The 14473-nt window shown below is 47.0% G+C and overlaps 1 long non-coding RNA gene across 1 annotated transcript; it reads left to right on the forward strand.

Moving 5' to 3' along the window:
- The first annotated feature begins 656 nt into the window (after nucleotides 1-656).
- LOC129785653 (uncharacterized) lies at nucleotides 657-13992 on the forward strand. The gene is made up of 3 exons (XR_008749819.1): nucleotides 657-780; nucleotides 4561-4753; nucleotides 6126-13992. It is a non-coding gene; the product is annotated as an uncharacterized LOC129785653 (long non-coding RNA).
- Nucleotides 13993-14473: the final 481 nt, after the last annotated feature.

A 14473-nucleotide genomic window follows, 5' to 3' on the forward strand; every position in this document is an offset into this window, starting at 1 on the left:
TCCCTTTGGCAACAACTCTAATATAATTCATTAATAATGTGATTACGCACCTGCTTCTGTGGGTGGAGTTGGTCAAAAATGAGCTTTGTTTTGCCAGGACACTTTTGTGAGAAATATTTTCTGGCCAAAACATGATTGACTGTTTTTTTTGCCTCTATTTGCTTCAAAGCATGAGGCATTGACTTAGCTTCCTCAAAACCTTGAAAAATTCTGCTTAAAATGGGAATACTCTCCTAAAACATTCAGTCAACCTGCTGCTTATCCATCCCTGTGGATAGTGGGTTTGATGGGCTGCTTTCATGCAGGTTGCAGCCACCGAGGAACTATTTTCCAGCCTTCTGCTGGAAAACAGCAGCCCTCTCATACCGGAGGCACCAATGCTGCATTTGCAGCACGCTCAGACCTTTGTGCTCATCAGTTCCTGGCTCATCACACTGATCCGTGCTGCAGCTGGGCTGTTCTGCGCTGCTCTTACGTCCAACGACATTCCCATCGTACTTCCAAGGTCACCATTTTGGCTGACTTACTCAGGACCAAACTGGGGATTTCCAGAAGCAAAAGCTGCAACATGAATATTTCTTTTTTGCCTTTTTTTTTTTTTAATGGGTATTTTTTTTTCTCCCCCTGTGTGTGTGAACCCTTTGAAACCCAGCCGGCCTGATTCTACACTGCCTGGCAGCGTTCAGCTGAGATATTCCAGCTTCCTTCTGATCCTTCTGGGAAAGGTTAGAGGAGGTCCAGGTTCCTCACGGACGCGTATGGTGTCTTCTTGTACCTCGGGTAAGGGAAATGGAGGAGACTGAATAGGTGTGCAGTTAAATGGAGCTTAAAAAAAAAAGTCTGACAACATATTTTCTGATATTTTCAGATGACCCTTGACCTTGGGGATGCAAGGGAAATGGCAAGTGAAATATCTACAGGAGTATCTCTGTGCTGTGAGCAGAGATGGGTCTGAGCTCAGCAGGGCAGGACCCCGGCATAAATAGGAAGGATTCCTGTTAACCCTGGTCTATGCCGACTGTGGCTGTTCCTCTTGCAAGCGTCTGAGGCAGGGTCTCATGAGCGTATCGTGCTGTCAGCAGTGGTTATGGTCATACCCCAATTTCATTTGCCTTTGCACATTTCCCACAAACGGTAGAGAAGCTCTTTGAGTTTGGGGGGAAAAAAAAAAATAAATCCAGATTTTTTTCTCCAAGCTTGAACCTGGGCGTTGCAATACCTGCCTTGCAATTTCCAAAGTGCAAATCACTCTCTGCCTGCACGGAGCCTTTTCTATCACCCAGATGCCCCCTGAAGAGTCTTGAAGCGGAGTCGCACTTTGGAAACTCCCCAGGAGGGGGATTATTCCCTGGGCTATTGCCTGGACTGACCGATGCCCCTTCATTTCTGGAGGGAGCTGACAGAGCATTAAAAGGGGACAGGAAAAAAACATTCAGTGTGGCATTTGCTGGTTGCGTGCAGCCGCAGGCAGGAACTGCTTCCTCTGTTTGCAGGCTTTTAGGGAAAGGAGAGCTCAACGGAGTTGCTAAATTAGAAAGAAGTTAAAAAATATTGCTGTGAACAACAGAATGTTTAGCCTTTTTTTTTTTTTTTTTTTTTCTGAAACAAAAACACAAAACCTTGGAGTGATTTACATGGGAAAGGGGAGCCGGAAACAATTTTAGAGGCTGTTTTCCAAAATTGATGAATAACAGAAGATACAATGGTTAAAGCAAATGGCCCAAATTTCCTGCTCTTTTAAGCAGCTGAATAGATACTAAAAACAAGGGTACCCTGTTTTTCTCCTTACATAGCTGGCAGAGAGGTGTGTTGGTTTTTTTTATCTTTCTGGGTTATTTTGGTTTTGGAGGGTCAGTGCTGTAGAGGAGGCAGAAGCAAGGTGGGTGCCAGTGGTCCCTGCTGCCCCGGCTACTCCATCAGGCAGGATGCACGGGAATTCCAGAGGTGGGGAAGAGCGGCACAGGCCAGAAGAGTTGTTTGAATCATTTCTGGTGAATAATGCTGCAGGCATGAGTCATGACGAGGGATCTGAAACTTCCTTTTGGATTTTTTTTTTTTATTATTATTTATGCTGGTAACCATTTGATTTCTCCTCTGTCTGAGGCTTGCTTTGCCTCCAGTGCTAAGTGCATTTCCCTTCTAACCCTTGCCCCTCACCAGCCCCAGTGTATGAGGACACAGGTTTGGCTCCAACTAAACACAAGTTGGGAACTTTTACTTCTCCTTGGAAAAGTCTATGATGCACCCAGAAAACATTCTTGTTTTGCTTTGAGAAAAAAAATCTTGGATGAGATCCCTGCAAAGCTGTGGTCTTTCTCAGCTTAGGCAAGGTCCAGCAGCTACAGCGCTTGTCTGAGGCACCATGAAGGATGTCCATCTCTAATCTCTTACCAGTGATGCAACAACTCAGGGAAGCCTCCAAACAAGTCTCTGCTCTGTCCTCTTGCAGCCATTCTGCTCCACCTGCACAAAATCATGAAGCAGTGAAGTGATTTTGGATGGTGAAATGGACAAACTACGACTTTTTTTGTTGTTGTTGTTGTTTGGTTGGTTTGTTTGTTTGTTTTGGTAGCTTTGCAAGCAAGCTGTTTGTGTTTAGCTGGGGTGTGAAAGACTGAGGTTCAAGGGCATGGTGAAAAGTAGGAGCTACCTGGTGAGCTCCTGCTTTGCTGGGTAGGAGGAGCTGTCTCCAGCCTGTCAAAACTGGTGCATGGACATCACTGGAAAATCTCCCCTGGGTTTTGGACCTGGCTAAGAGGTTTCCACCAACTCTTGTAATGAATTATTTCCTCTGGGTGCATAGTTTCTGCTTTCAAAGCCATTTTATGCAGGAAACCTGAGGGGCACCTTGGATACATCCATCCTCTGTTAGGTGCACCTTCTCATGAGCATGTCCACTGGCCTCCTGCACTGCCCAGTGCAACAGGGCTTCTCCAGGTTACTTCTGGCTTTGAACATGCTGGAGATAATGAATCACTTTCCTTGTTCCCTTCTCCCATCTCTCCAACATCTCCTCCTCCCCGAAATCTGGGAACTTCACCAGGCAGTTGCACCCACTTAATCAAATAAAAGTAACTGCAGACGGCAAGTTAAGTTGCTAATTGCACTCAGAAAGTTATCTTGCTTTTCACTGCGGGGATGAACGATCACCTCTCCCCAAACACCTCCTCTTCCTCAGGCTTATGAATTGGACAGAACATCTATTAAATGCGTAATGCAAAACCGCAATTACAAAATCCCTTTCTTGGGTAGTTTCCCATGTTAACCAAAGCCTGATAAATCATGTCATGTATTTATGGACTCCGTGAACAACTTGTCATTCAAAGCGCCACTTGTAGCTTTCAAGCCCACATGAATTACAGCGTATGTGATACACACCTCTTCCTTAGCAACACATTCAGATGTCAGGATGCTGAGAAGCACTTTCCTCTCAAAGGCTCATTCAGGCCTCGGAGGAAAAATGATTCAAACCACTTTCATATTTTTAACCAATTCTTTCCCAGTGGTGGGGGCAGGCTTAGATGTCCTGCTGAGACATCATCCCTGTAGGTCTGCTAGTCTGTATCTCGACATGAAATGATGAAAGGTCTTGGACTGAGCCCCTGCAAAGACCAGAAGAAGTTACTTGATTGTATAAAGTCAATGAGAACTTCTGGGAACCATGTGGTCTCATCTATGCTTGCATTCCCTAGCCCAAAGAGGGATCAAGCCTCAGTCATCTCATGGGTTTTCCACAGGACATCCATGTGACCATTAGCAGCAGAGCTGATGCTGAGATGAAGGTGATGCAAGGCGTGAACAAGAGATCAGTGGCTGGGGAGAAGGAGGAGGAGTCCTGAGGTGGAAATGAATCCTCCCCAGGAAATGCATCCTGGATGAGTGTGGAGAAGAGCAGTGAAGGTGCAGAGAAGGTCTGTGGAGAGGCAGTCACTGCATTTTTGTGGTCTCTTTACGACAGATTGGGTCTTGATGCTTGCAGCCAAGCTCCACGAGATCTTGCAATTCGCATTATTACACACCAGCACTACTCATTGCTGCAAGTGGGCTTGGGTCCTGGCCATGAAGATGCTTTTGGCCTTTGGAGAGGCTGACATGACTCGCATTGACAGCCAGTTCTTGAAGAGGTCTTTTGCTCTGAAACAAAACTGTCTGTCCCAAGAAAACATGGCCTGCATTTTACCCCGAGCTGCTCAGAGCTCAAGATTCACTCTGCTTAGCAGAAACCTGGTGTCTGGGATGGACGCAAGGGTGCAATGGCAGAAGCCCACCATGAAGCGTAGGCTGGGCTTTGGTAGCATGACTGCAGGTACCTGATTCACCATGAGCTATTTTCGGATGTGAACTCAAGCCTGAAGGATGCAAAGAGCCACTTCAGATCTGGGTTTATGAGGAACAGTGATGTCTGGGAGGCGGGTGAGGGTGAGTGCCTTGCATTGTACAAGCCCCCGGGGAGGATGTCTATGTCATGAGGCTCAGGCTGCACTCAGCAGCGGTACACACTGTTCTGAACCATGGGGTACTAATAACTAATTATATATGTCCACTTAATGTCATTTGCAGAGCTGAGCGTGGGCGTGGAGTTGCACACCCAGACAGCCCTTTGTTCCACAGGCCACCGAGCAGATGGAGACCAGTTTTGGCCCCAAGGTCAGGATGCCCAGGAGTTTCATGCGTACCCAAGGACAAAGGCTGGCAAGCGATGAAAGGACTCCGGCACTCGTTTACTGCTCTGGCGTCCACACACGTTACGTTGGTAAGGATGGAGGCTGCTGTCATCAGATGAGATCAGATGAGATGGACACATCACTTGATGCAGTGGGGTTACTCTTCCAGTGCCGGGTGGAATGCCGGTCTTTGGAGAGAAGGGCATTACCTGGGGAGAGGTACAGCCCAGTGGGTTCTGAATGTTCATGGGACCTTGCATGAAGCTGTGCATGATGCACAACGTCTCGGTTGCCTACAGTGAGTTCCTACCAAGGGTGGCTGGTAATCAGACAAGTCAGCGTGGGAGCCTGCTGGAAGGGGGAGGGAAAGTGAGGAGCCAAAGGCAGCTTGCTGAGGAAGCCCCACCGTAAGCATTTTCCTGCCCTGGGATGACCAACGTACATCCTGAGAAAAGGGTACTTGCATTGTGCAGCCTGCTGCTCTGCCCATCCTGCCAGGAACAATGAGGCGGCTCTTAAAAAAAAAAAAAAGAAAAAGAAGGCATTTTCAGGGTTGTGGGAGAGAAAGCAGGGGGCATTGGGGAGGATGGGCGAGCAAGGAGAGAGATGACGCAGAAGGAACAGCGATGTGCTTTGGCTGCGTAAGCAGCTGGAGATGCAGCCCATGCTCTGAACATCCCAGCTTTGTCAACAGGCTTGGTCCAGGCAGCTGCTGAAGGGAAAGTGGGGAGGCATGAAATCAGGGCCATGAGTTGAAACTGCCTCCCAACCACCTCCCAGGGGTTGTTTGAAGCTTTTGCCCCAGGCCTGTAGGATGCTGCTTTGATGCTGGTGGCATCTTCTCATTGTTCCTTCCTGGGGTCCCAGAGCCCATGATGGGGGGGGGGGGGGCGGGGCAGGTAAAGAGGTGGGTGCCAGGAAGGTGATGCCAACCCCAGTGTGGAATACAGAGGTGGCATCTGTGTCAAGCATCTCTTCCTAGCTGAAGCTTCCCTCTTGCCTGTCTTTCTGCTCTGAAAAGTGTCTTTTCTTCCCATCACCACGTCTGGATTCGAATGCTTTTGAGCTGTTTCTCTGACAGCAGCTGGATTTTCCATCAGAGAAAGCTTTTTGAAGCAGGAAGCACCTCTGTGGTCTTTTGGGAGCCCAGGAGAGTCCTGTGAGGTTCACAGGCCACGCAGGTGAGCTCTGAGGCTGCTCATGGACTCTGTGGGTTTACAAGGGATTGCTTCCACCAGAGTGGTTTGGATTGCAGGCTTTCCAGCAGCCAGCTCTGCATTTACTCCAGTTACAAAAACTACATCTGACTTTGCAGACTACAGAGGTACCATCCAGGGGAAGGTGGACCCAAATGCAAAAGATTTTGATTTTTCCCCCAAAACAAGGGGGGACGGCCTCTTACCCTCCAAATTATCCTCAATATTTACAAATCAATCTTATGACCCATTTTTTCTGTCCCAGTCCAGCTGCGCCATAGGAAAGATGCCCGTGTAAGGATGGAGTCAGAGATGCTGGCAGGGAAGAAGCTGCATTCCCTTTGCCAAAGAACACCCTGCCCTCCGCATCCCATCGGCTGTGGCCTCGGCAGAGGGAGCTCGTCCTCAGCTCTTTGGTGATCCTTAAATCCCATCAGGGCTGACAGGGAGAATTTGAAAGGATATCGTCAAATTTTGCTGTCGTTGCCATTTAGTCTTTATAGCTGGTGCCGGCATTCCCAGTTTCCGGCAATTCCCCAGCAGCCTGAAGACTTAATGTCTTCCTTGGCTGACTGTGGTAGGGATTGATTAATCTGGGTTGGGGCTTTCCACGAGGGTCTGGCTGTGGCATTTCTGCCTTGGCAACAGAAATGATCATTTGTGCTCTGTGTGCTACTTTCAGCCCGCTGGCTGGAAATCCTCTGCGTACCTGCAAGCTGTTGGAAAGAGTTTTAATTTGGGGCTGGCTTTTTCTTTTAAAAATTAGAGGTGCTGCAGGCAGCGAAAAGCATTAAAGATTAATTTTCACAAGCACACATGAAATTCGAAGCAGCTGGTGTCTGAAGTGCCTCTCCATGCAAGACATTTCTGCTGTATTTTCCATGAACTCTGCGGCATGAAGCAGTGTGTGTAATACTTCCCGATCAGTGACGATGAAATGCTGGGCTCTGTCTTGCTCCGGGCTAGCAGCAGCATCTGTGGGCATGGCTGAGGATGTGGGAGACCGGGGTGATGGGCAGCCATGCCCCTAGTTTGCAATGCAGTGCTAAAGCAGCAAGGCAGCATTTTCCGTAGTGGAACTTTCAGCACTTTACAGAAGGTTAAATGTCAGCTCTGCCTTTTACATTTGGGGAAACCAGGTCACGGAGCAGGAGGGGGATGTTGCCCCAAGGTCATCTGGCATCCAAGGGACACCGTTCAGGGCCGGGTCAGTGCTCTGGCCATTAGCTGCTTCTGATACAGAAAGGGCATCCTCTGTGGCACTGCGGATGCCTCGGGGGCTATTTGGGCAGAGACAGTTCTTTCCTGGTTGTCTCAGAGACTTCTGCTGTGGCTAAGAGCTCCTGGGAGCTGCTGGTGGGTACTGGTGGCCCCCTGGGGACAGTGTGGAGGGGAGGGTACAGCAGCCTGTGCCGCTCATGCCATGCTGCTTGGCTAGCAGAGACAAATCATCCTACAGATTTGGCAGGGCTGTCAGCAAGGCAAGCCCTGCTCAAAGGATACTGCTACAGAGGTTATTTGAACTACCTGGGGATTTTTAAATTTTATTTTTGCCTTTTTTTTGGTTTTTTTTTTTCCTAAGCCCTAAACTATGTGGAACTCAGACTAAACAGAAAATACAGCTAAGAAAACATCTTGGTATAATGCTGGGAGTCAGACTGTTGCAGCATGCTTCTGAAATCCAATTGTGGTTGTAAGGTGATCCCAGAAACCGAAGGATTAAAACTGTAAGGCAGCTCACAAATACCAGACCATTAAGGAAGGCATCTTGGTTACGGAGGCCCAAATGATTTTCAGGGTCCATTTGGGGACAAGGTGGCACCAGGCGTTTAGCACCTCAGTACGCAGTGATGTGTGAGCGGTGAGCGATGTGCACTGGATCCAGCCCAGCATATTGGAAGCATAGGTACCAGGTGCTGAACTGGGAATTTCTCTCCTGTAAGACATTGTGGGCTGTCCCCCCTCAAAATGAAGACAATCTTTTCCACTCTAATGCTCTAATTGTGTGTGTATGTGTAAAATTATAGATTATTACAGATTATATATATATCTACACAGATCTATCAATAATATTATATATCTATATCTGGATATCTAATATAATCTCTAAATATTCTATATCTATCTTAAATTACAGCAACCACTCTGATAACTTACTGGTTTGCCTCCTTTAGGCTGTATCTGTTGTTCTGCTTTACCTTGCTAGCTAAATCTCATTCCTTTCTTCCCCTGGTAACCTTCAGTGAGCATCCCTTTACATGTTCAATATGTTTAACTGATAGTTCCCTCTTGGTGCTAATAATCCACTAGGCAAATTATCAGATTAAGAGGGGGAAACAGTGACACACCCTGCGCTGTGTCCCGCAGAGGACTTCCACTTCTGTCTAGAAAGAAGCTGACGGAGGCACATCTGCCAGTGCAGCACCTTTGACTTGAATGACTTCTCCATGCTAAATGCAAACGCGATTAATCAATTCTTTATCATCATTCATAAAAGACAAGTGTCACTGTTAAGTCTGGGGTTTGCGTACTTCTGCTTCTGGTACTTCTGCCTTTGGAGTTTTCTCCATTTCTGGGTTGTTGTGGGGATTCCAGCTGAAATCAGATGTGCAGAAGTAAGCAAATAAAAAATGTTAATTAAATCCTTTTCACTGCCTAGAATTGAGCATATCCTGACGTGTATGGAAGACCGGACACGATAAAGATGGGGTCATAAGCATAGGGCAAGGAATGTGATCTTCTTGAGGATATCCACCAGCCAATATGCCCCGTTGCTGGATTTACTTTACACCTCCAAATTCAGCTGCTAATTCCACCCCACAACTCCAGGACAGATGATCTTATTAAGCATTGGTTTACATTATAATATTTTTGCCCTGCAACACTGTTAGTATTGAGTGCTAGAATTCCCTGGTTTTGTAGAGCTGGGTCTTAGGACAAAAGTCCTGATTACATTGACGATAATGGCAGAACTCCCCCAGGCTCCCCAGGACACCTCCCCACAGTGTCATCTTTCTCCAAAGGGATGAGCACTCAGCGTAAAATGACCTGGAGCTGGAAGTCCTTGACATCTTCAAAAAAGAAGTTCAGGGTGTCCTGAACAAGAAACCCAATAAACTAGCACCTAAAAGTAGAGGATGCTTTTCACCCTTCAGATATTTTATATCTCTGGTTCCAGCTTGACAGACACAAGCCTGGGAAATCATGGAATCCTGCCTCTGCCTGGCTGAAAGGCGAATTCTATTTATATTTTGTAACAGGAAAATGAATCAGAGAGATGCTGACTGTTTGGCTTCTTAAACTGGTCTTCAGTTCCACAGGTCATGAAACATTATGGGATTACAGGGCAAGAAATTGTTTGATGGAGCTAAACGTATCGCACTAGCTTAGCCTGGGGATTCAGCCTGGACAGCTGATCCGTTTGTCCCCTGTCATTTTGGGTGAGGAAAGGTGGCTTTTTGCTTTGCAAAGCCTCTGTCATTCCTTTTGGTCCCTCCACCATGATGAGCAGCTGCAAACTCAGCTTCTTCATGTGGATCTCTCAAACTTGCAGAAGATGATGCTGCAGAGTCAAACTGCGAATGTGGTCCGAGTTACTATTTGACAGGGGAGGACTGCTCTCAACCTGCCTAGCACAGGCAAAAAGTTTGTGTAAGTTTTGACTCTGCTGGGAGACAGGCCCTGGTTCGCAAGATGTTTTCCAGACCCGGTTAAACTGCTTTCCAAAGGCACGGTGCGTTTCTGCAAGACAACAGCCTTCGCTGTAATAGGCTGGACCAAATTGCTGATGATTTGAAATCAGTTTGCTACGGATGGTTTTAAAGCTGGCGTTCAGTTCATTTCCAGGCAGCTGCACATTGTTGTAATTTGCTAACGGTGTCACAAATGCTACTTTTTCCTTGCCTTGTCACAGCTCCTCTGAATTACTCCTTTAATTTCTGCGCAAGTCTTCTCTCTTGCAGCCTCTGCCACCTCAAAGAGCAGCAAGAGCACCTCCCCTTTGCAATTTTCCTTTCCCTCTTAACCTTGACCTGTAATATGCTGAAAGTTGTTACTGAAAACTACCTTGATCAGGAATGACATTATAAAAACTCGCTCAGCCAGATGCAGCAAAAAATCCAGCCACGATAAAGATTCCCAGAGCCAACAATTTTGAGTTACGGACCTACCCTGTCTTGGAACATGGAGTCAACTGCTTCAAGGTAGTAGCTATTAAGTTTTGTTTGCTTTCTTTCAGAGTGACTGGGCTTTGTGAAAAGGAGGCTTGGCTGAGCATTGCTGTGCCTAAAAATACTGAGCAGAGAGATGCTTTCTGAGCTGGGCTGTGAAAGCAGCGCTGCAGGGCTAGACTCTGCCAAAGGCGCGTTTGCAGGGACGACTGCTGAGGTTTGGGGACTTAAATTCTGCTTTGCAGCCATGCACCTGAGAGGAGAAGCCTAGCCCAGAGCCCTCAGGACCTTCAGAGTTGGGGGTTTGTGGTCTGAACTCAGTTCACACCTAAATCCATCGCTGATGTGAAGCCAGATCCTAACAGCATGGCTTTGTGGAGCGAGACTGCAAAGGGAAGCTGGACGCACGGCTGAACATCAGCTCCTGCCATGCAAAGGTTGTGCACGATCTGGACACCACAATTCGGGAAAGGTCTTTAGAAGTGGGTTGGTTTTTTTTTGTGGGGGTGTTTTGTTTTGTTTTGTTGTTGTTGTTTCCCTTAAAATCTTTATTGTCTCTGGGAATGCTCTGCTTAAGACTTTTCCAGACTGGGCGGCAAATTCACAGACCCCATTAGCGGGAGATCCTTGACCCAGAAGGTTACGATGAACATCTGATGATTTGAATCATCAAACCCAGCCAAAGAGCATTTGTGTATATTGAATTTTATAAGAGTTAACTTTTGGAAGGACTGGAGCCTGGACATGGAAACAGCTTTAATGGGTTCTGCTTGAGGCTTTTATTTACTGCAAACTCGGGCGGAGAAAACAAGGTCCAGTTCCTGCTGCAGCCAATGGAAACCATCTATTTATTGCAGTGGATAGAGACTCTAACCCTTCGCTCGTGTTCAACCTGAACTCCTCCAGCCTGCATGCGTTGGCAGTGAATGAACTGCTCTCAGTTTCTGGTCTTCGAGCTCTGGAATTCTTTTCGATCCTGGAGATAAGAAAAAAGTCTTCTAAACAGATGCGTCATGCCTGCTTAATTTTCCATTAAAAACAGAGAAGATATTTAACTCTCTCCTATCGGGGTGTGTGTGTGAAAAAGCCATGCTTTCTTGGCGCCAAAATCCATCTATTAGTGGAGATACTGTGAAGACCTTGGAGTATCCATCCCTGTAAACATCATTAGTTGTGGAAAAGCCATTCATTAGTAACAGGCAATATGTTCTTCTATCCTTTCCTCTGAAGAATAGGCAGTGCTATCTAAATAAGCTGTTTCCTGAGAAGTTACTCAAAGTTACTGCTGTAGCTGTAGGCCAACTCTCCTCCCCCAGGAGCCAGACAGAAACAAAGCTCTCAGAGAGAAAAGAGCTGCCCTTTAGTCCAGCAGACTGTGCCATTCCTCTGAAGTTCTTCCTTTCTCCTCAGCCTCCTGGTTAATGTGCTCCCTGCTTGCTTTCTCAACTCCTGTCATCTGCAAAACCAGCCATTTCCATGCCTACATGCGAGCTGAAGGCACCGGTGCCCTGACACTCCTCTGTGCTCTTTTTTTTTTGTCCAAAAGCAGCTGCAAAAATCCTCCCTGACATCCCATCCGAGCCTCTTCAGATTCCCCTCGCTGGCTTCCCATGACCTTCTGCAATAATTCTGCATTCCTTGTCCTCCTCCTTCAGCATCCTCCGGAGTATCCCTGGCTTCCCCAGCCAAGAAACCACGACCAGGCATCTTCTCACAGGCTTTGTCCTGGACCACCCTGGCAGCAAGGACCTGGCACTGAGGGGCAAAACGGGGAACAGCCTCTCCAAATGCCTGTGTGACAGCAGTGCTGTGGAAAAATCCTTGCTGTTCACTTCTTGGCGAGGAAGGACATGTTTGTGGAACACTGTCTGCAGTCGGCTGGTGGATACCTGCTCTGATGGTGCTGGAGGGCGCACTTGGAGGAAGGCGTCTATGTTTCTTTCAGTTGTGCCCTCTGCTATGTGTTACCAGCACTTAATTACACCTTATACATTAGAAACGCTCCCTTGCCCTCAACAGTCCACTTCCAGAGGTGTTTTGGACAACACGTCAAAGCAGGAAAGACTCTCAGAGGAGAGGGCAGATGTAAGGACGCTGATGGGTCTTTCTGTGCTGTCTTTCAGGCCAGACTTGTAGCCAGGATATTAATTTCTTAAAGTTGTTAATTACCTCTATTAAAAAAAAAAAAAAAAAAAAAAAAAAAAAAGCCTGCTGGCCTCTGGGTGATCATATTCCAATGGGAGTGAGTTGTAACTTTCCCTAAACGCCACCTATGATCCCACCTGGCTATCACAGAATCTCCTTCCTTCCCCTCCATTTGCTGTCAGAGCTCCAGCAGCTTTCTACCGAGAGCTTTGGGCTGTCAGAGTGGCATTCGCCACTTTTGCTAGTTAAATATTTCCAATGTGGTCAGGTTTTCTAGAAATGCAGAAAAATTGTAGAAAAATGTAGAGTGCTTATTGGATTCTCACCGGATAGGAGGTGATAGGGAATAATTAGGCTTGGGTGCAACGTATATTTTCTAGCACCTATTCAGCATTTGCTATAAGGTATCAAATGGATCCAAGATACAAGTCCAAGCAGAAAAGGAGTAAAATGTATTAGGCACAGCCCTGGACCACCAGGCAAAGAGGATTTAGTGTGTATAATAAACTGCCTGTGTATCATTTATCATGGCTCCACAGTGATTGCCTGGGGGTGGTGATGGACACTGTAAGTTGCAAAAATATAATGACGTGTCGTGTAACAGACCGCAGGTGTCCGTGTGGGGAGCCGGGAGGAAATCAACCTGACAGGCTTAAGAAAGTGGCTTGTGCTGGCATCCGCAGGGACCCCCGGGTGCCCAGGCGCGTCCCCCGCCTGCTGCATCACTCTCCCAGTTTCCTGGCGGGAGGGCTCTGCTGAAAGGCTTCTTTTTCCCTTCCCCGTCCAGATGATCCCACCTCGTCAGGCAGCCTCTGTTTTCCTTTGGCAAGGGGAACAGCTGGGGCAGATCTCTCCTGCTCCAGGGGGAGTGGGCTGCGGCCGAGACCCCCTGCCCTCCCCTGCACCTTGCTCCTGGGTGGGAGAAAGCAAAAAAGCTTGCAAGAAGCTTTGCATTTCCCCCAAAAGCTCCATCACCTTGGGGGTCACGCACATCCCCAAGGGGGCAGCCCCTTCCAGGGAACTCAAGGGATGAGCATTTCAGCAGAGCCCCCATTCCATGGCTCCTCAGTCCATCCATAAGCATCTCCGTTATTGGAGAGCCCCCGACCTCCCCTGACAGGTTTCTCCATTGTCTGCCTGACCTCACCATTATAAAGCATTTCCTACTATTTAGCCCAATGTTTTTCTTTCTTAATTTTAGGCCATTAGTGCTTGTTCTTCCCAAAATTTACTACTGAAAATTACTCTGCCTCCTCCCTTCCTCTCACTTGACGGATGGCTACAGAGTGACCCTCCAGGATTTATATCTCCAGTGGTGAGGCAGGACTCTTCTCCTATCTTAATCCCTCAAGGCCATAGAAAAATAAAGTCATCGTCTTTAAATCTGAATCTGTTACAACCTCTGTTGCAAAGCAGCGACGTTCTCCACCTTGCTGAAGTTCAGCTGTATTTGCTTTCACAGCTCCATCCCAGAAAGTCCAGGAATGACTTTCAAAGATGCTTCGTTTTTCACCAGGGATTTTAGAAACTTGTTACAGTGCCTCATGGTACACTAGCTAGAGTTATATTTACCTTCTTTATTTTATTTTTCATTTTTTTGCTATGCATGTAATCCAAAGGCCATTCACTTCCCAGTCAGAGGGGAAAAGTTTCTCTTTCCCCTCTTTAATTTAGACCTATATGAATAATTCCCTTTGAGGTTTGCTGCTTGAACAAAAAAAAAGTGAAAGAAAGCAAGCAAATAGTTTGGTGATCAAACACCTATTGTGTTGGGTTTGTTAGCTTTTTGGATTATTAAGAATTTTAACTCTCTTTGACTGTTAAATTATAGGAAGACTCTCAAATAATAATGATTAAAAAAATCATTTAATGTGAGAGGTAATGGAGTAAATGTTCTTCTCTTCCGCTGGAATGAAAAATAAAACTGATGTGAATGAACACTTCCTAGACCCAAATTTCAAAATGTTGTTTGGTGGATGAAATACCCTGACAAATAGTTTCTTCTGGTGCACACGGGAGTTTCCACTTGAAGGGGTGGCACTTGGTAGCTCCTTCTATTTGTCATATGTGACCGAGGAAGACTGTGGTCCAGCAATGAAGAGGTTGTGGGAGGGAGGAACCCTCCTAGAAGCATCATTGCCACCATCACTCTTGCCAGCCAAGACTGATCTTGCTCTGCCTCATGGGACCTGCCAAGATCTCATCTCGCCAGCTCAAATGGAAGATGCTGAAGTCATTGGTAAGTGTTGTGGCTGGGGTCATGTGAGAAAACATCATCCTGGGTCCTGCTTAGGCACCA

The sequence above is a fragment of the Falco peregrinus genome, chromosome 14 (genome assembly GCF_023634155.1).
Source record: "Falco peregrinus isolate bFalPer1 chromosome 14, bFalPer1.pri, whole genome shotgun sequence".
Lineage (NCBI taxonomy): Eukaryota > Metazoa > Chordata > Aves > Falconiformes > Falconidae > Falco > Falco peregrinus.